The following is a 22,728-nucleotide window of genomic DNA, read 5'->3' as shown; positions in this document are numbered from 1 at the left end:
ATGGCAGTCAGTCAAAAGGAAGTATCTATGAGGTAGAGAGGAAGTGAGGGGTTTATTATTCCAAGGATGTCAGACAGTCTCACAATATTTAGCACTAAATCTGGTTTTGATAGTACATGATTTTTTTAAAGGAAACTTTCCAGGGAATTAAAATGTCCCTTTGTTTCCCACTAACTGAAAATACTGATTTAGACAGACTTTCCTTATGTAAATATAATCTGTGCCTGAATGTTAGTGGTTAATGGTTTAAATAGTCAGCCATTTGCAAAAGCAGTGAGTGCTTTGCTGATGATGTGCAAGGCAACAGCCCAGCTGCAGAGGGCGGGATGCAGAGGATGACCACGACAAATCAACTTTCCTTTAGCAAGAAGCTGTGTTTTGAGCCAGATAACGGAAGAGGCCAATAAGAAGCAGATCCTGCGAGGTGGGATAATGCTTTTTATCACACCAGTGTCCTCCCTTACTGGGTGTAAAACTCCCCCACAGGTACAGTATCAGGACATTCACATTATTCATGGGGTATAACTGGCTCAGTTGTAAAACTCCTCCCTAGGTAAAAATACTGGGACATTCACATGTAGGCCTGCTTCCCACCAGAGGACTGCGCACAATCCACAGTGTTACAATAGAAAGTGCAAAAGTCCCCCCCAAGGGGAGGTACCTGGGCATTCCCACCAAGCCCGAGTGTATATTAACCCATTGAAATTTGTGCTTCATGGACTTCCTCACCCCCAACAGATCAAGACTGCAAAGGACATCTAAATTGCAACAATCAACTCTCATCGCCAGATACACTGAAGGTAATATCTTTCTACTCTTCTCCTTTTTCTCTCTCTCTCTCTTTCTTATAAATTCTTCCTCTCAAAATATATACTAAGCCAGACTAAAAAAATTTCAGTCAATGCCTTAGCAAGTCCTTTGTTGGGATAAGTTAAAATCGGCTAAGTTCACGTTTGCTAAGTTAAAGTTTGTGAAGTGCCTTACTTTGTCTGGATGGGTTAAAGCTTTCTAAGTTAAAGTTTATAAAGTGCCTTATTTAGCCTGAATGTTGTTTTAAAATTTTTCAAGTACTTCATTCTACCTAAATGTTCTAAAGTTTGCAAGTAAAAGTTTATCATTGAACCTCCCGAGAATTTTGTTGTTTCTCCCACATACCACCCAGAGTGAATCAAACAACCTTCCCCTAAACCCACCAAGTGGACTGGGGCATAACAACCTGTTCCATGTGAGGTTTATTAGACTTTATGATTGTCTGGTATTACCTGAACAGCTGAAGCATTCTGCAGAATAGGTTCTGGATGCTTCATGTCTGAGGCTTAAAGAAGTTACTAAACCTTCATGAGAACCACGAGCTTTGACCAACATCAGTTTCTCTGACACTGTGGTAGAGAAGTTAAACACCAATTATTTAGATATTTGTAGTTAATTCTGTTAAGTCAAGCTTTGTTTTGACTACAAATTTCAGTTAATATATTTATTAAATAGACCCTTTTATGTTTTTTAAATTTAATTATATATGTAATTATATGCAGGACTAATTAGCAACAGCCCAGTTGTGCCTTAGGGCATACTTTCAAAAGACACCAGTACCGATAACAGGCCAAATTTTCAACAGAGCTGTGTTCTGATGTAGATGAAGATAAACTGAGGCAATAAACAACAAAAGAAAGGCAATGGAGAGCAGAAAGCAACAAGGGAAGAGGAAAAAGAGGAAGAAAGCACATCAGATTCATACAAAATATTTTACAGAACAAATAGTATTTTATGAAAGCACTCTAAAAATATTTTACGTCAATATAGTTGAAAATCTTTCTTTAAAACGCAAGTTGAATTACAGTAAGAGAAGTTCAATTACCCATTTCCCAACATATGGGTATAAAATATCAGACTTCAAACATTTTAAAGTTAGCAAGGATAATTGAAAAAAATATAAAAATATAAATATATGTGCAGAGATGAACAAGAATTTTTATATTTAGCACTGAATCTTATCCATCTGAGGTCTCAGATTTAATATGTGCTCAAAAAGTCAGTATATTAACTAGAGAAAAAAATGTACATGAAGAAAGAATCTAGTATTTTTGTGACTGAATGTAGTTACTAGGTTTGGAGTCCTTGAAATGATCACACTGAAGAAAGAAAGAGAATTTACTTGTCAGTAGAGGAAGTCTTAAAAATGTTAGAAAACATATTTAAAAAATATTCAGTATGCTACCTATAAACATTTGGGGACATTTTTAAAGTCATAAAGTACTCTTTGTCTAAGTTGGGAAGTTAAGCTGAAAGAAAAATTATTATTTAAAGATTATACTAGTAAAACAGAAAGTCATCTGATAGAGAATTAAATATTTAGTTTAATTATACTCCACTTATCAGACTAGTCCTTACAGTTTTGACTACTGCATTGGAATTTGCTAGTATGCTTTCTTACTAAACTAATATTATTAGCATAAATGAGTTCAGTCTTGTTTCTAAAATATTAGCAATTTTTTTTGATAAATTTCAATCTTCCACTCAAGTCCTTGATCTTGAAAAGAGTAACCAGGCATTACTCCTTCATACATGCAAATGTAAGACATCTTAGAATATTATTTGGCTTAAAAATCTATTGGTGGGGAAATGGTAGTTGGTGCTCAATGAACAAATTAAGATTTCCCAAGTTAGCCCAGGAAATCTGTGATTAAAAGAAATTGTATACTAATAGGTAACATAGTGATGAATGTTCTTGCAAAATACTAAGAAAATTGCTGCATATTTTTCTATACTATAATCTTAATCTTAACTGAATTAATGGAATTTACAACAGAAATTTGTTTAGTCATGGATCATCACTTGCTTTATTCAGGCTTGTCACTGTGTCCAGCATTACCACAAATTTCAATATAATGCAGAATCCCACTATCCTGATGTTGTCCACTACTGTCATCTGATATTTGTTTGGGTTTGTACTACTACAGTAAAGTGCACAATGGTGGAATTGTTGTAATATTGGCAGAGTGAGAGACAAATATTTACTACCCGGTTTGATCAATAATGTAACAGAGGGATGAGACAACTGATATCTCAGTGTGTTTTAGCTATCAGACATTCAAAACGACCAATGATAAACAAGAAGTAGGGTACTGTGATATCACCAATTACTCTGCAAAATCCAGTGCAGAAATTAGAAACTCTGTGGTGAAAGGAAGATACCAGTTTCCTGTGGACAGACCTTAAATTCCTGCTTTCTTCTGGCTTCTTCAATAAACTGTAAATTTATAAATTTAAATGAGACTGAAAACAAGTGGTCTGGGTGTACTTTTCACTATTATTCACGTCTTTATAAGTCTTAGGTGGGAATCAATTTGTATAACAGATTTCTACATCATAGATATCTTATCAGGCTAGACTGATAAGTGGAGAGAAAAAAAACTCAAACACATTTAGGGGGCACCTCATCTGCTTTAGGCTTTAGGATGAGATGAATGATAAACAGAAAGTGCTTATTTTTCTCCAGCAATTACAAAAGGGAGTGAGTTCAGATGTGGACACCTTCGTTGTAGACATCGCATTTGGTTGGCTGAATTCCACTCTTTCTGTGTTTTATAAGGAAGGGAAAGACAACAGCAAAATCCTCCTCTTTTGTTTTGCTGATGAGCACACATGAGGCACTATGTCACTAAGGAATTAGTCCTTTAGTAAAAGCAAAACATTAGCTTTCCATGTAAATCAAGCTTCAGTAAAAAGAGTGGATTATTGCTGAATATACTGAATAACAATCAGGAGCACATACCACACTGTACAGCAAGGACCTTGCTTTAATTGAATTACAGAAAAGGTGTTACCTGTGAAGATATTTTTGAAAGTGGGCTTCTCTGGCCATGTTTTTCTTCTATAGGGACTTACGCAAGAAAATTTTTCATCCATATCACCATGTGGTACAGGTGGGAAAAACATAATTTTTCTTTATCCACACAGAATCCCAGGTCATTGTCAGTATTATTCAGCCTCCTGAGTGTTTCTCTACTCAAAATGGCAAAACATTACAGTCTTTTGATGTATTTTGCGTTTCACTATTGATACCACTACCAAAAATGTTAGCATAAGGATTATGTCTGATCAAATTTCTGCATATTCTGTGTTTTGGGTCATATTGCTCAAAAACCTATTCAGCCTGCTCAGGGAGTTGCAGTCCAGGTCAGAAAATAAGCATTCTGAGTTTCTTATGTGTTCCTGTTCTGGCCATGGTTTCACATTTGGGAGAATTTAGTGGCTCTTGGTTCATGTTAGAGAGTAGCTTGGAGCCATTTGCAAACTGTTCTCAAGGCTGTATCTCCAGAACAGAATTGACATCTGTTTTATTTCCAAATTCCAACTGTAATCCTTATATGGGTTCAGAAAATGACAGAAGACTCATGGAAATAGAGGTCATTCAAGGTCATTGTTCAGCCTGGAGAAGAGAAGGCTCCAGGGAGACCTTATAGCACCTTCCTCTATCTGAAGGGGACTACAAGAAGGCTGGAGAGGGACTTTTTATAAAATGATGTCATGATAGGAGAATGGGTCATTTTCTTCTTTAAACTGGGAGTTGGTTTATTAGGAAGAAATTCTTTACTGTGAAGGTGGTGGGACACTGGAACAGGTTGACCAGAGAAGTTGTGGATGCCTTATCCCTGGAAGAGTTCCAGGACAGGCTGGATAGGGCTCCAAGCAACCTGGTCTAGGGGTAGGTGTCCCTGCCCATGGCAGGGGGACTGGATCTCTAGGGTCCTTCCAACCCAAACCATTTTATTGATTTTATGATTAGCCTAAAAAACTACCACTTCTGGATTTTGAAATTTTGTGAACTTCAACTTTCTGGAAGAATATTCTGGAGAATTATTAGTACATGATTGAGTCTTTCAGGGTGTAGAACTATGGTATTGTCTTGCGTTAAAAATAAGGTGAAGTGCAGGGAGAGTCCCAGATGCCTAGACCCTTGGTAGTCCAGGGTGTCTCAGAGAGCTTCACACTTTGACAGTCTCACATGCTCCCGCTGATCACCTCTACTGGGACTCTGCAACAACAATTTAGGGTTGTTAGTGATAAGGGGTGATCAAAATATAAAGTGGTGATAAAAGATTGTAGCCTTAGCTGCTTACTAGAGCTAATTTTTAGATACTGTTAAATTAGAATAGGGTCTTGCTAGCTTATGCTAACTTACATACAGGGTATGGTGAACTTTATAACGAGGATTCTAGCAGAAGCAAAAACCTTGGAGTTGGGATAAGGAGTTTTGAGGGAGACCTTGAAGATTGATAAAGGGGGTCTCCAAGAGAAAGAGACAAGATGAAACCCGTTTCGAGGTGAGTGGCCAGTGCCAGCTCATCATTCTTTGCAAAGGTGAATAGTTCAGAGCCGAGGAAGACTCTTACTTCATCCAAAAGACCCCCAAATGAAGACCCCCAAGGGACATTCCGAGGCAGAGTTGTAGGAGTGGTGTATGTTAATGATTTCTCCTCCTAATTTTCAGGAATTTGCTGACACAGCTAATGCATATGTAATAATACTAATGTATATGTAACAAAACTAATGCATATGTAACGTATCACATAAAAGAAGCTGAAAAAAGGCAATAGGTGTGCATGTTTGGCAAAATTATTCCCCATGCACCTGGTGCTATAAATAAACATACCTACTTCAATACTCTTTGTGAGTTTTGGGGTTTGTTTCCACAAGTCACTAGTATTGACCCTGTGCCATGTAAAGGTTGTATCTCAGGGACATGCATAACAGAAATTTCTCAGCAACTTGTTCTGGGTCTGCCTTATTTATATTAGAGGCATGGCAACAGAGCACCAGAATTTGAATTGCTATTTTTAAAATGCCCATAAATAAAAGTGAAATACTGTCATTTTTATTATAAATTAGTGGACCTGAATCACAAAAACTCAGCCAGACTTTAAAACATCTATGTTCCTATCAATTTCAAGTCATGTAACTAGGTCACACTATTCAATGAAGTGTTCTGAGTTAATTAAAAGTGATGGGAAAGATTTTTTTCTCCAATAATGTCGTTCTCTCTTTCAGCCAACTAAACTTTAAATGCTTAACCGTGTATTTGAGCTCCTACAACCTATCACTCTACTTGAAGAAATGCCATTTTTTCCCAACAATCACTCAAGATTCTTGGACATATGGTGTCTCTTTCTGTAATTTCATTAGATCCTGATAAAAGCCAAACCATTAAAGCTTTTTTTTTCAGGAAAGAATAGCCTGAAGGGAACGTTTGTTTGAATGATTCAACAGTATCATCAAGTTACTAAAGACTTAAATACTACAGACAAAATTGTGTCAGGTGGAGCTGAAGATTTTAAGCGTACTCTTTTGATTTAAAACAAGCTTGAATTTCTTTTTCCTTTTCCTGGCATATATTACAAGTCATTGGCTCTAATTGTTTCTGCAGACGTGTTTGTTTTGGAACTGGACTTTTTTTTCCTCATAAATGGGTCTAGAACATAGTGTTGTCTTTGCCTTGAAAACAAAGTCTGCAGCTGACAAGATATCTTTTCCTAATGATGTGACCTGAACCACACAGACATATTAGATTTCATTTCCAACTACAAATATTGTTCAGAATCTATGAAATTCCATGTGTAGATGATTTCAAAATTAGTATATCTGGTCTAGCTGAGATGGAGTTAATTTTCCTCATAGCAGCCCTCATAGTGCTGTGCTTCGTATTGGTAGATAGAAAGGTGTTGATAACACACCAGTGTTTTGGCTACTGCTGGGCAGCACTGACACAGCATCAGCACTGCCTCTCCAACATTACTCCCCAACCTCCCTTCCCTGCACAGTAGGCTGGGGATGAGCAAAATCTTGTGAGGGGACACAGCTGGAACAGCTGATCCCAATTGACTGAAGGGATTTTCCGTATCATATGATATCTGCTCAAATATAAAAATTAAGAAAAGAGAAGTGGGGAGCATTCGTTATTTACAATGTTTGTCTTCTCAATCAACCACTACATGTGCTGAAGCCCTGCTTCCTGGGAAGTACCCAGGCATCACTTGCTGATTGATAGGAAGTAGAAAATAAAATTTATTTTTTTTTCCTCTTTTTCTTGCATGTGCAACATTTCTCTTTTGCTGTAGTAAACTGCCTTATCTCAACCTAAGGATTGTTTTCCATCTTATTTTCTCTCCCCTCTCCAGCTGAGAAGAGGAAGTGATAGAGCAGCTTAGTGGGCACCTGGTGCCCAGCCAGGGTCAATCCACCACAATGAGTAAGACCAGGCATATACTGCATATAGAGCATATACTGCTGACATGTCTTGGTGATACTATAAAGCCCTATGAGATGACTTCTTTTGACTTAGCACGATAGTTGTCATTTATGCCTTTAATGTTTTTGGTGCAGCACTCATTTGAATCATTACGTACCACTAGTGTGATAGAAGAATTCATGACTTTTGAAGGATTTGTTAGTCAGTTTAAATTACACCCCTATGTGTGATTTTTCTGGATGATTGATGTCGCAATGTTTCATCTTGTAGTATTAAAAAGGAAAAAAAAAAGAAAATGCACCCCTAGACAATGTTCTAACTGTCCTTAATCAATCTTTAAATCCTTCCATGAGGTTGACCTAAATTACAAAGTCACTTGCTATGTTGTTGTGATATCCCACGGCTATAACAATACAACTGTCAATGTCAAAAGTGAAGTTTATGTACAGAAAACCAGCAAATGGGCCATGATTTTAGAACTTGCTTCCATGATTGATCAGAATGACCTCAAACTTCATCATTACTGTTAAATGTTAAACCTATTTTTTATCCTAACTTTGTAGTAATAATGTCATAAAAAGTATCATGTGAATTGCTTCTCTGAGTATAAGGGGTGTAGGAAAAGCTTCAGAAAGTTTTTTCTATGTGTTTAATATGGAAGGTATGATATTATGATATGAATTGAATTTTGGCTAAAGTTTTTATTTTGGACAGCAGACAATGGATTATGTAATTAAATGCAGTGAAAGTATTGATGGAAAAGCAGGGTAGAGTCTGTGAAGGAATGCTGTAGTGTCCATCAATTCTTTAAGAGAGCTAAGGAGGAGACTTGGAAAATCCACTCATTGCTTTAATCATTCCACCTGGCATCTGTCATGGGTCTTGTTTTAAAAGAAATGTGTTTTCATGAAGACAGAGTTCCTTGTAAAAACAGATTACCTCCATGTTGTTCTGAATCATGTCTTTTTCAGGCTTAGCATCTATAACAAAACAAAAAAAAACCAAAAAAAAATAGTTGTAGGAATTTTAAAAAATACTATAAAGATACATTTACTGTTTTTGTGATAAGATAGAGATGTACATGGCCTTTGCAGTGTGCTAGCATCTAACATTATGAATTAGGGTGACCAATGCCTGCATTACCCTTCAGGGTTTTTTTCAACACCCACCAAGAATAATCTTCTCCATAACTTAGGCACTGAAGTGAGACTGACAGGCTCGTAGTTTCCAGGGGCATCCTTCTTGCCCTTCTTTAAAACTGGGACAATGTTCACCAGTTTCCAGTCAACTGGGACCTCTCCAGATTGCCAAGATAGTTTAAAAATCAGTGGAGGATGCATCCTGATGATATCAGCCAGCTTTTTAAGCACTGAATCCCACGAGGCCCCATAAATTTGTAGGGATCTTGCTGGAGCAGCAGATCCTCACAACTTCAGGGTTAACTGGGAGTTTATCATTCTCACTCAGGGCATGGGACCCCTTTCAACTGTCATCAGCGCTGAAGACAGAGGCAAAGAAAGCATTAAATATCTCTGCCTTGTCTCTGTCCCTGTTTGTGAGGTGACCACCCTTATCCTGTAATTTCGGCACTGCCTTTTACCATTAATTCATTTATACCCCCTCTTTTTATTATCCCCCACAGTTCTTGCCAGCTTCAACTCCAAATGAGCTTTGGCCACATGAATTTTCTTCCTACGGTGGTGAGTAGCATCTCGGTACTCCTCTCACATCACCTGACCATGCTTCCACTGGGCATACATCTTCTGGTTTTGCCTTATCTCCAAGATTCCTGCTCAGTCAGGTTGGCCTTCTGCCTTGTCTGCTTCACTTCTAGCATTTAGGGATTGCCTGTTCATGGCCCCTTAGAAAGCAATACTTAAAAAGTGACCACCATTAATGGACCCCAGCACCTTGAAAAGCATTTTCCAAGCGGACTTTACCCACTAGTTCCCTGTGCAACCTGAAGTCTACTCTCCTCATGTCCAGGGTTGAAATTTTGCTGGCACTTTTCCTCCCATCAACAGATTTTAAACTTGATTGCTTTGTGGTCACTGTGGCCAAAAAGGCCACCGATCTCTATTTCACTTGCGAGACCCTCTCTGTTAACAAGCAACAAATCAAGGAGGGCTTCTTTCCTTGTTGGCTCTCGTAGTGTTTGAACCATGAAGTTGTCATCCAGGTGTTTTAGGAATTTTCTGGACCTGTTTGTGCCAGCTGTGTGATGCACCCAGTTAATTTCCAGCTAGTTGTAGTCACCCATGAGGACAAGAGCAGATGATTAAGAGATATCTCTTAGTTCCTTAGAATAAGTCATCGGTGTCATCGTCCTAGCTAGGCAGTCTGTAGTAGACTCCCATGATGACACCTGCCCAGAGGCTCTCAACTGTGACATTGCCAACTCTTAAGCTCCAGCCCTTCTGTTACATAAAAAGCCACCCCCGTGCCTCACCTGCCCTGCCTATTCCTCCTGAAGAGCCTCTAACCATCCAACATGGCACTCCAGTCAAGGCACTCCAGTCAATGCATGCATTGGTATAGAAACATTTCAGATGTGATTCACTGCAGCCAACACCTCATGGAGCAGATTGAGGGATCCCACTAGCAGTCACTTCCTCGAGTTTTGGTGCACCATCGCACTGCCTTTCACTGGAAAGCCTGGTTTTGTCCCTTTCTCCTTACAAACTAGTTTAAAACTCTATTAAATTTTATGGGAAAGTCTGGTTTGTTTTGCAAAGGTGACACCTCCAAATAGATGTCCCTGTTTTCAGGACATTCTGTTTGTCATATCACATCTGCATGTTCACTGAAAGGGCTTTGTACTACTGTCCTGAAACCTTTCCAAAAACTTGTCAGTATGCAAGAGTTACTTAACATCACAAAATGTCCTTCCTACAAAACCAAATTCTTTCCCTGAAATAAGGTGAGGAATTTTATGAAAATGCATCATTTTTTATTAGCACAAAAAGCTTGTTTCAGGGTGAGAGGTTACAGGAAATGTCTTGGCCTTGTATCTTAGAGATACAAAGAAAATGGATGGGAAGTCTCAGGTGGAAGGCTGAGTGAGACCAATTGGCAGGGGGTTGGCAGCTGGGTGTGAGCCAGCAGTGGCTGCTGTGGTGCCAGGACAGAAGCATAAGGATCTTGCCAAAGAGGGATGTGGAGCTTCTCAGAGAAGACCTTCCCCAGCTTGGCATCTGTGGCCTGTAGTCCCTGTTCAGAAGGGAAAAATGAATAGTTTTATGATGGGCTGGAGTTTTTGTGTGACTTACTCACTTAGATCTGTTGGTGAAATTCCTCAGCAAGGGTTAGGGAGCCAGCTGATGCTCTGTTAGTCAGATGGAGAACATCTCCTGAAAAGGACTGTCAGTGTTACTTGGTTGCATCTCAAAATATCTGGGAAAAGCAGGTTCAACCAGTAGAAAAAGAAAGGATTGAGAACTGTGGAGGATTTAAGGGAGCAGAGTCTCTATTCTCATATAATGCTGAATTGACAGAATAAAACTCGATTTTCATCATATTTTACAATGCACTGATTGTATGGAATCTATCAATGCAACAATAAGTTATGCCTTCACCATGATTATAGTACATCTTGTATAAGTGACTAAATGAGAGGCTAAAATTGCTGTGGCATAGGGATTTATATTACAATAGATATTTTTGCATAAATGTACGGTGATGCTTCAGCTTTCCCTGACATCCACATCTTTAGAATATCCTGTCAAAGGACTCTGAATTAATACTGCCACTAGAGGAGGCTGGCAAAAATAGACAAGCCTTTAGTCCTCAGAGGAGGTAAAAGAAAAATAGAGAACCTGGTTAGTGCCATTAAAATTCAGAATTTTTTATGTATAAGAGAAAAAAGGAGAAAGGAGAAAGATTAGAAGTCAGTGTACTCACAGACATGCTTCCTCTCAGGAATGCATTTCCTTTTCTTTTTACTGTCTGTTTTCAAAACAGCAAGGCACCTAAACACAAAAATTGTGATTTTAAAGACAATCCTTCTCCAAAGTTTCCAGTAGAAAAGATACTTTTCTGCACTTCTCCATATAGATGGAAGGACAGTCTGAGACATGAAAATTTGTAAATATTTATCACACTTCCTGAACTATATCTAAGCTCCCCACTATTGAGTTATTAGTGCAGTAGGGAACATTTAGATGCAATTAAGGAAATGAGAAATCTGTTAGGATTATTAGTGCAGCATCTTGTAATACAGGCATGCTTGCAGCTAATGAGGACAGCTGCCAAGCCAAAAATATCAATTATGTCTGAATGACAATGGATTTGATTACACTCCTTTCTCACTTTTTCATTATAAAAAAAGAATGTGACAATTCTGGGTGAACACTCTAATGTTTGAACCCTAGTAGAAGCAAAGAGGAGAAGAAAGAGGGAAAGGGAAGAGGAAGGGAGGGGAGAGGAGATTTGTTCTTATAGTACTGTGATTAGAGCAATCATATGGGAAGTTGAATCACTATATTTGGTTCCTATTCCCCATGAGATTTTAACATTCACATCCCATGACTGGCAGTTACACCCAGCAGAAAATTGCTTTATGTACTGAATATTTAAGGAAGTGCTTCAGGTGCCTAGATATAGGTGTCTTGTGCCATTGCTGATGTCTGAGAGATACCTCTGATACCTGCACAGGTGGATGACAGATACAAGGTAGCAGTGTGGGGGGACACACCACTTTCTAACATGGAAGCTTGTCCTGAAATAAGTCCTGTGGTGTCCTGTCTTTGGGGATCTTGTATCAACCAGCAGCTATGGTGTTGCTTGCAACAGGCACCCCTCCATCTGGAGCTTTGGCAGTTCTAAAATATTTAAATGTTAATTGATCTAGAAAGTAAGAAACAGAAGCTTCCAAACTAGTGGTAAGGGACTCATCCGAAAGAGAGGATGTAGATTTAGCAGAAAGGGTGCCATGGTCTAGTAACCATGGTGTTAGTGGATCAAGGGTTGGACTTGATGATCTCGGACGTCCTTTCCAACCCTGCTGATTCTATGATTCTATGATTAAAAGGTGGGGAAATAAGCAACACAGTGTCTGCTCTCCTCAGGAAAGAGGAAACATGAGCTCCTGGTGTGCTGGAAGAGGTTGGCCACATATGTAAGCAACAGAAGGTAGACCTTGTTTTCAGCTTTTGCAGATGAACGTACACATTTCTCAGATCTCTTTCTTTGACTTTGTACTGAAATGAAAAGTGGGTACAGTAAATCCAACCTACATCCATATAGGGAGCAGCAGTCACTTGAGCATAGTTGATCAACTACTTCAAAGCTTTACACCATGTCTGTTCTGCTGAAAGTTGGCTACTGACAATAGTAATAGTTGGCAGGATCTGACTGTTCAGAATTACTGGCACCTCACCAAGAAATGGAAAGACTGTTTAGAGTGGATTTGGATATATTGTAGATGAAGCGGAATATATCATGCTTTAAAGTCAAGGGCAACTGTTCTTTCTGCAAAGGGGCTAGATGAGGCAAGAAGGACTTAGACAATCTCTTGAAATTATAAACATTCACTGCTAATAAGAAAAAAAGCCCAGAAGCAGTGAAACTTGAGATTAGCCAGGCAGCAATTATCCCAGCAATAATACGATATATGTTTCTTCTTTACTGCTCTTGTGTAGATTACAAATGGTTTTTAAAGCAGAGCCGGATAAGCCTGGGAATATTGTACTGAGTTCAGGAGCCAGCAGGAAAATCTACAGAGACTTCAGATCTCACTGAGGCCCTTGCTCAGCCTTATAGACAGGAAACAATAGCAACAAAACATTAGAAGCTTAAGAAGAAAGAAATAAAACCTTAAAAAAAAATGCTGGATTTTCTCTGTAGAGCTTGCTTATTAAGTGTACTGGATCCTTCATTTCTGTGTCCACACTCTAATGACCTAACAACCTGCTTCTTCTGCATTGTCTTTTACTGTATTTATATAATTACTCAAATAAACAAACCCCAGAAAGCTAAGAGTTTGTCTCCTTCAACAGAATATTCACCAAAAAAATTCAATGGGAAAAAAAAGAAAGATGTAATTCCTTTGTCTGTGTGTGTGTGATCTTCATCTAAAATCTTTTATTTCTCCCTGGTGTTAATGTTAGAGCAAAGGGCTATCCAGAATAGTCTATTACTATCTTCCCTTTAGCTTTTCCTTTGCTTTAACACCAAAGTGCTCTAATATTCACTGCTATCCAGGTACCATGTCAATTTATTTTTGTCCTGTCTGTCTTTACTAGTGAAGAAGTGTTTCTGAACTCACTTAGTTTCCCCTGCTGACAAAATCACAATTTATCTTCCCTCCAGGTTGGAAAAAAATAAATAATTTCATTGATAAACCCTGGACATATGAAGCCACTGAAAGCAGTAACTAATTAGCTTAGTAGTACTGCTGTAATGTATTACAATGTTCTCTCATAATTTAGACAGCTTTGAGTTTTTAAAGATACTTGGACATTTGCTATTTTACTTCTTGTAGATTTGAAGTCAATGGGATGACCATGACTTACTTAAAACAGCATTTTGCCAATGCTGATGCTTTTGAAAATCTCATCTTTAAAGCTCTGTGGAAGTAATTGGGTAAGCATGTTGGCATGGACTGGGGAAGGAAACCGAATTGCTTTTTAACACCATCTAACGGGCTGCAATGGACTAGACTTAATTATAATCTCTAAGGAACTAGAACAAAAGGAACCATTTGACTTTTAAGAAAATAGGTATTCATAGAAAACAAAGAAACAAAAAATCCAAAATAATGTCAATAACTCTTCAACAGGGACCTCTGGGTACTTAAGAAACCCTAAGCTTCTACACGAAAATGTTTGTTGCAAAATGTCACCTTTCTGCCAACATCCAGTACAGAACAGGAATGAAGCTTATGATTTATAGGACATAAAAACACCACTCTCTATATTTTCAGGCAGTAAAGCTGTTGTGATCAGGAACTGCAATACCAGAATGACTGGAAATATGGTCAGGATGCATACTTTTGCTTTGCAGTTGGAATTGTACATTCTTGAAAGATTTCACGAAGTCTGAATATTCATTTCATTTGGGAGAAGCTAAGGATCTTCTAGTAGAGCAAATTTTTCTGTCATTTGGACCAAAGCAAAATAGGACCTGGAAAATGACAGAATTACAGTTGGTTTGTTTTTTTTTTAATTGGTTTCTTCATTTGTTTGGATGGTTTTGTACAATGATTAGAGACTAAATGTTTTATTTAAGCTGCTTTGATTTCCTCCAAAATCACTGCCAACTTGAGCACAAGATGATATATGAAATCAAAAATGCCTTTCTGAAAATGTTATACTATGCCATTTACCAAATCAAGCATTTCCAGTTCTCATTAGCTCTAGAATAAAATATTCTGGAGTTTAGGCAAAAAGCATCTATCCTATTATGGATATGCCATTTTCTGTAAAATTGTATTTCAACTAGTACCTGGAATATGGCTAACCTACCTGCCTTTGGCTTGAAAATAAAAAAAATTAATCTTCATTTTACCATTTTATCTTTCCTAATTTGTACCATATAAATATGGTTTGTCTTGTACTATTTAACTAAATTAGCAAATAACCAGAGTAATAAGAAACAAATAACTGTTTTCCCACTGGATTTCTCACTGCCCTTCCAGCCACTGAGCCCTACTTGTTTTTGGCAATTCTGCAATTATGCAGCTTTAAGTCAAAGATACACAACATGCACCCCCTTCCATCTTATGTCTTGCTCCAGTATGTCCCCAATTTACACTTTTTTCTTTCTATTTACCAAGAATATTACACATTTCCCATTGTAAGTAAATGCCCAACTGACTGAAAGAAAATGTTAAAACAGCAGTGAGCCAAGAGAGAGGCCAAAGAAAACGGCGTCAATCCTACTGGAATAGGATATGTAATCTCTCACTTCTTATACTTTGTGAGGTTAGAAGGTTTCTCATTGTAATACAGTAACACACAATATCTTTGATATTTTTGTACCTTCAGCATGGTCATTTACAATAGGATAATTTTTGACTGGGATCTACAAAATCTGACTGTCACAGGCTACCTGCACAATCCTGACACAGTCCATTACTGCGCATGTCTTTGTCACTTATTCCAGCAGGGACATGGATGAATTATCATGGAATCATAGAATGATTTGAGTTGGAAGGGACCTTAAAGATCCTCTAGTTCCAATGCCCTGCCACAGGCAGGAACGTATTCCACTAGACCAGGTTGCTCAGTGCACCATCCAACCTGAACTTGGACACTGACAGAGATGGGGCATCCACCACTTGTCTGGACAACCTGTTCCAGTGCCTCACCACCCTCACAATAAATAATGATTATATTAATAAAAAGAATAATCATTATCATAACCATCATCCTAATATCCAATCTAAATCTCCCTTTTTTCAGTTTAAAGCCATTCTCCCTTGTCCTGTCACTAATTTCCTTGTAAAAACTCCCTCTCCAACTTCCTTGTAGGCCCCCTTTGGGTACTGGAAAGTGCTATATGGTCTTCCTGGAGTCTTCTCTTTTCCAGGCTGATCAACCCAATTCTCTCAGCTTAAATTCACAGGAGAGATTCTCATGTCCTCTGATCATCTTTGTGGCCTTCCTATGGACTCACTCCAACAAGTTCATGTCCTTCTTATGTTGTGGGCAAGTATTCAAGTCTGGGTGCGGAATTCTCTGAGTAGGTTCAAAGTGGGATTTTGATGCGCAGAATGGTCTTACAGAGTCCTGCTGTGGTCACTTTTGGAAAACAATAACAATAATACACACTTTCTCCTGAATGAAAAACTTTCCCATTATCTCTGCCTGAGCACTTCTATTAAAAGCTCATATTCTTCCTGTACAGTTAAAGTTGTTTACTGGCTATTCTCATCTAACAAATCTGTAAATGTTTCTACAAACTTGTGCTTACCATGTAGGCTAGATTCTTTTACTTTTGTTTTTGGTGCTTTAAGATGTCATATTACTCATGAACTTATAATGCATAAGTGTTCTTTCTGCACAACACTCACATAACACATTTTAATTACAACATATACACCCTCTCTTTTTGTTCATATTTTCATTATCTCTTTGTTTGTTATTATGGAAATAGTTGTGTTACTGGCATATTACTGACACCATCAAAAGGCAGAATTCAATTTACTTGTCTCACGCTTTGAAATGCAGCAAGCTCACTAATTATCACCCTTTTTTTCCATCTGTAACTGCAGTCAGTCTCATTGAAGTGGTCTATATGTTCTCACCTGCTTTACAGCGAGACCAAATGAAAGCAAACTCAAAGGAAAAAAGCTACTTTTCAAAATTTTATTCTAGCTTCTTTGCTGAAACCTCCAAGAAAATTGTCAAGAGCTTTTCAGGATAAATGTTTATGTTACAAACTGATTCAGATCCTTTTCCTTTTGCTCTTCTATCTCTTCTCTTAATTTTGTTTTAAATGATTAGTGGCTTGTAGTGTTTGACACCACTATTTGGGGTCATGATAATAAATGATATTATGTCATCATTCTGACAAGGCATTTAATATCTCTCCTTATTAATCATCTTACACCTTTGAAATATTTCATTACTGCATTTTTCAATGTAACTCATGGAATCAATAAAAATATTCAATACATGAATCAAAAATCAAGTTATTTCAGTTAAGAGTAAGAATCCCTAAAAGCTGCATAGTCATATCACCAACAGTATTTATTGAGATAGTATATTGCAAAATGAATTCTATTGAAAGCAAGACATTTAAAATGGAGTTACTTATTGATCTTAAAAGAATGAATCTTTTGCTAAATGATTCTGGCTTTCATTTTTAGTTTCTTGCTCTGTATTCCTTAATGTGTCAAAGGGACAAACCCAGCAGTGCATATTCCCCGTTCAAACTGTTGATGTGTTTACCATTAACATTTATGGCAATGGCTAAAAATTCTAAAAGATTGCAGCCTAACGTATTTTATGTCTATCATTCCACTGACACACCAAATAGACCTCCCAGACTACAAAATGAGCAAAGTTTCATTCTGGAAAATGTTTCTAGCACCTCTAAGAACAGAGCCATTCTGCCTTGAATTTTGAGCCAGAATTGAAGCATAGAAAGAACATTCAGATGATCTAGCTTGAGCTCTATCAAGAGCATTATAATTCACCCAAGAGTGAAGTTGCAATATCATGTACTTTTGATATACTACAAAATCCTATTTGGATGCAGCCTTAGTCATATTTTATGTCTCTACATTTATGCTGAATTAGAAATCTAATGTTCAGTGACAGAACTGCTTCCTCTGGCAACTCCAAAACTAGTGATTCTGATACATCTCACATAGTGCTTGGACGTCTGCATAAAGTCTGTATATTTGGCAGCTCCATCACAGGATAGAGAAGGTAATGGAGAACAGGCGAGCTTAGTGAATGAATCCCTGTGTACAATAATTGTTCCAGTTCCCTCTTCAGTCCCTGACAGCTTCCATTGAGTCATTATACTCAATTTTTGTATGCTGTGTTAGCCCCTCTAGAAGTGCCTACTTGTCTCTACTTATTATCAATCAAGCTGACCAGTTTGGGCTTGATCCCTGACTTCTAGATGACTGGGTTTGATCAGATGATTTTACCTTTATAAGTTCTACTTCAACTTCCCCTTTTATTTAAACTAAAAGCTTTCATTAGTCTTTCTTGCCATAGAAAAATACAAAGTGATCATGTCGAGGTGTCTAAGCTCTTCTATGAATTTCTGCTTTCCAAGAAAGACTCATTCTCTTGCTCCAACTCCTGTTCTCCATTTCCCAGTACATTAGCTGGGAGATTGCTGGATTAAAATGTCATTAAAATGGCTAGATTTAATTTGTGACTCAGAACATTTTGAAAATAATAATATTTTTTCTAGTTACCAGCCCCCTGGCTCCTGTATTTATATGGAAATGTACCAGAAACTATTGCATGTTTGTCAAAGAGATCACAAAGAAATATTTTGAGCATCCTTGGGATAAACTGTTTCCTGGGAACAATGTTTGTATTATGGATTCCAGTAGCAAAGGATCTCCAAGGCTGAGAAGTTCCTGCTTATAAATCAAGTAAACAAATCTGAACAATAAGCATGGTTGTGCCACCTCAAAGTGGTGGCCTTCATATGACTACACTGTGCAGCTTATTAGGAAGGACATAGTGCTGCACACCTCTTTCTTTTGTTTCCTTGGAAAAAGTAATCCTGGAAAGATTCAGATTTTCTCACTTCCAAGCAATTATATCCTTTGTCTTAACATTTTACAGAACTCCATTGGTGGTAGCCTCAGCAGAACTTGTCTCAAAACCAGGTCACTCCACTGAGACATAAAATTAGTCTAGACAGAGACCTAACAAATGAATGTAATACTTCTGTTATTGTCAAAAAGGATAGGTAAACGATTATCTTTCCTCAAAATTTTGCCTCTTCAGCCTTTGTACTGACAGAAGGTTGACCTGTGTGCCTATACAGGTTTTTTCCAGCTCTTACCTACCAGTCTGTTACTGTCTTCATAGTAGTTTGTGGGTAGCTGTAAGATCTGTTTAATATTTATGATTCATCTTTAGCCTTTCTTAATATCAAGTTGCCAACCATCTGCACTTCAGCAAAAAATACACTTGATTCTGTTTTACTAAGTCACCGCAATGTAAGTCCCTAATAAAATACTATTTCTCCTTGCTAGTGTTTGAAGTTTCAGTTTTACCAGGGTTCACCCCATAAGAAGAAAGTAATTCAAAGAATCAATTTCTGAGAGCAGAGAGAGATCTTCTAGAGGGTAAACCACTTGTCTGGTAGTGACAAAACTATACAGTTTCTACAACCACATATTAACTAAAGTAAGAAAAGGAATATTCATATCTTAAATTGCACTATGTTAGTGTAATGGTTGTTCTGAAGAATTACCTCTATAACTACAGCAATATATTCTAAGAATGAAGGCGTGCTGAAAGTTTAAAAGAAGTTCAGCTTCCAAGTAGGAAGATCTGAAATCCAGGCAGAACAATTAAACTTTTTTCAGATTTAACTGGCTCCCTAAAAGATTGCTAATGAAGATTCAGACCCCTTTATGAATTTTTTTAGATTTTTGTAGCTGTAAGTAGACATCAAACTGATTTTAGCCATTGTCTTTCATGGATCTTTCAAAATTGGTCTGCTTAGTCCAACCTCACTTAGAAGGTCCTGGTGTAGATTGAACCAGCCTGTCATCTGTAACGGGAGCCTCTGGACACTGCATACAACAGTACACACACATACAGCAATGAAAAAGATTCACTGAAAATACAAGCACTTAGCAACCAGATAGTAGGAAAGACTAACAATGAACCATAAATATTAAGCAAATCTTACATTACTTAGCACAGAGACAGTAACTAGGCTCCCAGAGCAGTATAGTCATATTCAAACTACACTCTGACAAAGTTAATTAGCCTGGACATTTTTCTGCACAGCTAATTAGCCTGACTAATAAACCATGTTTACACTCTTTGAAGCCAACGATACCTCCATATTGTATGATATAGAATTGCTTACTCAAGACTTTATCTTTTCAACAATTCATGACCCAAATCTATTCCTACTTTCTATTAGTGATCATGCTACTCAGGGCATCTGCTCCTTTCATATCATAGAGAATGAATAAATGCAGATACAGCTTGTCAGAGTGCTAAAGCCATACATCTGAAGACAAAAATATTTTTTTTCAGCATTTACCATGTATAGACTTTCTTGTAGGCCAAGTTTTATTCCAAGCCTTAATATTGAGAGGCTGTCCTGAAACATGGATAACCATCTGTCTCTTTAACTAACTGAATAAATCTGTATTTATTTTAAAATACATTGTGCCTTTAGATATTCTTTTTTTCTCTATGAATGGCTAATTCTTTTGTGAAGTTAATCAATCCCTTGCATACAATTATTTGAAATGGTTGTGAGTTCCTGTGAGTTAAAGATATTCTTTGTGAAAGGAATTTTATTTGTGCATTTTGAATAACCTTTCACTTCTAAGCCTGCTTCATGTATTACAAGAAAGGTTAAGTGGAATCTCATTTGCCTATTTTCTCCCTTCTCTTCTTGTAGAGATACATTTACTACTCTAATGTTCCTATCCTTCATGATATTTAAAATTATACTTGTGATATTTCTTTCCTCATTTTTAACTTTCATGTTACAGGATCATGTGAAAAACTTCAGTTTTGCACATCCCAGTTGGGGAAAAATCTTTGTATATAGGACTTAAGTGTACTCTAAATAAACCCAATGCCTCTCTCTCCTGTAATCACCTCAGTAAATTTTAAGGTTTTTATTTCAGTCTGATGACATTACTTCTAGGAATGGAGGGAGAATGGTGCCTCTGTCTATACTAAACAAACCTGATTTCTTCATGCCTAGAATATGAAGGAGTTTCTTTGCGTTTCTCCCCTCTTTGTTATCCTTCTCTGAACACATTCTGTTTCTGCTATAACCATTGCTCAGCCAATGTTCTGAGAAAATGGCTAATGTGAAAATACCATCACATTGCCAATTTATCTTTTGGTTGCATATATATACATATATATACATATAGCATCCAAGTCTTGCCATCACTTTATATTTCACCAAGATACTGCCTGAAGGCAGTATTATGAAAATGCATATAGTCTCTATTATAACAAGTAATGGAGAGAATCTTATGTATTCCACCATGGAAGAGAATTAATGAACAAGTTCAAAGACTAGAAAATGCATGACCGTGCCGGGAGAAACTGTGCCAACCGTATTCCCTCATCTAACCAACAACAAATCTCAGCATGTCAGTGAACTGGGACAAAAAGTCAGAGAAGCATAGACAAAGCAACACACTCTAAATAAAACCCTAGCGCAAATCCTGTATAAAACAATAGGAATCTGTGAGTATGAAATTTGACGGTGCGAAGTAACTTGGGACTTTTAGGATTTTCTGGACATTCTTCCAAAACAAGGGAAAACTAAGGATACTTTTAACTTAGAGTGTGTAAAAGTGAGAGAAGTAATGGTTCTTTGGGGGACAGTTCTGTCTTTCAATTGCTTTAGGCATGCTTCCACTGAGTAGCCTCAGTGTGTGTCCTATGTGTGAAGCATAGAGGAATGCTTCAAGTTCAGCTCTGGTTACCTTCATAGGAGCTTTGCAAATGAGTTTTTCTTGTGGTAATTAGAGGAGATGCACTGCTCTAAAGTGGAATTTCAGGATGATAATTAGCTTGTCAAAACACATAGGTTGTACTAGAGGGTAATATATTAGATTAGATCATTATCTAAGGAACTTCTCAAAAATAGCCAGTTCAACAATTTTCAGATGTGACTTAGTCATAGTTTAGAGGAATGGGAGCTTGCTATAAAGAGGATTTAAATTAAAAAAATAAAAAAGGATAAAAATCCATTAAAAAATACATATAAAAAAATTTCCCCAATCTCTTTTACCAAACAACTCATGCCATGGTTTTGGGGATGGAATCACAGCCAATAAAATCTATAAGTTGTCACTCCATGTGTCTGAACTAATAAATCCAGGGTTATTTTCCACTTCTTTAGTACAGAGTTTTCACATACACATGAAATTTATTGCCTATTTCTTTCCCGAAGCTGCCAATTTTGAAAATATTTTGATAAAACATCATTGTTTTTCAACACTGAGCTGCAAGGTATGCAACACCTTGGATGTATTAAAGGGTCTTAGCCAGAAAACTACAGGATAGTCAAATACATGGCCTAAATCTTCATTTTATAGTACTTGAAGTTTAAAATTTGTCCTCAGCATTACCAGGAGTCACAGAGTTAGTAGCTTCTTACTGTTTAGAGGAAAGATAGGAAATGTTATTAAGGAAACTTGTGAACCCAGTTTGGACCTGATTTGCCAAGACCAGTTATGCACCAAAGAGCGAAGAACAGTAGGAAGACTAGACAAACTGATAAAAAGAGCACTGCTAAAAAATAAGGACAGCATAACTTCATAGCAGAGCATTCCTTCTGCTGTATAATTTAGTTCTATCTTTTGATGTAATGTTTTGAATATGACATAACTCCCAATATTTTACAGCTTGCTTAATGCCTTCAAGACTACAGTGTTTTTAAGAATGCAAAGGGGATATCATTATCCTCCTTCTTTTCTTTTACAGTTAAAGTTAAAAGTTTATACAATTTCCAAAAATAACCACAAAAGTCAATGGAGTAAATCAAACCAATGACAATTTATTGCAAAGACACCATCTCTTGTTGAGAAATTCTGTTGGCTATGGACGAGTGGGAGATAGGAGACTATTTTAGATGCATATTGCTACCTGTAACAGTTTTCTTCAAACACATCTTCCTCAACTAGTGTCAAGACACTGGACCCTTGAGTTTTGTATTGTAAACAATTTTAATTGAATTGTGAACCTGCAGGCTGAGATCAAGCAAAACACTTTGTCATCAACTTAACTTCAGGCACAAAGATATTCTATTTATTTTGCTGGGACTGTTCAAATATCTGAACCCAT

The 22,728-nt window shown here is 37.3% G+C and overlaps 1 long non-coding RNA gene across 2 annotated transcripts; it reads left to right on the top strand.

Moving 5' to 3' along the window:
- Positions 1–707: 707 nt before the first annotated feature.
- Positions 708–17,793, top strand: LOC113966297. Of its 2 annotated transcripts, XR_003533771.1 has the most exons (5): positions 708–800; positions 8,889–8,946; positions 13,728–13,828; positions 14,169–14,324; positions 17,491–17,793. It is a non-coding gene; the product is annotated as an uncharacterized LOC113966297 (long non-coding RNA). The 2 variants fall into 2 exon arrangements; XR_003533770.1 differs by lacking the exon at positions 17,491–17,793 and having other exon boundaries at positions 14,169–16,822.
- The last annotated feature ends 4,935 nt before the right edge of the window (positions 17,794–22,728 follow it).

The sequence above is a fragment of the Neopelma chrysocephalum genome, unplaced genomic scaffold (genome assembly GCF_003984885.1).
Source record: "Neopelma chrysocephalum unplaced genomic scaffold, ASM398488v2 Primary Assembly neopelma1_59, whole genome shotgun sequence".
Taxonomy (NCBI): domain Eukaryota; kingdom Metazoa; phylum Chordata; class Aves; order Passeriformes; family Pipridae; genus Neopelma; species Neopelma chrysocephalum.
Note: the sequence above shows the minus strand (reverse complement) of the source record. Positions and strands in the feature narration are given on the sequence as shown.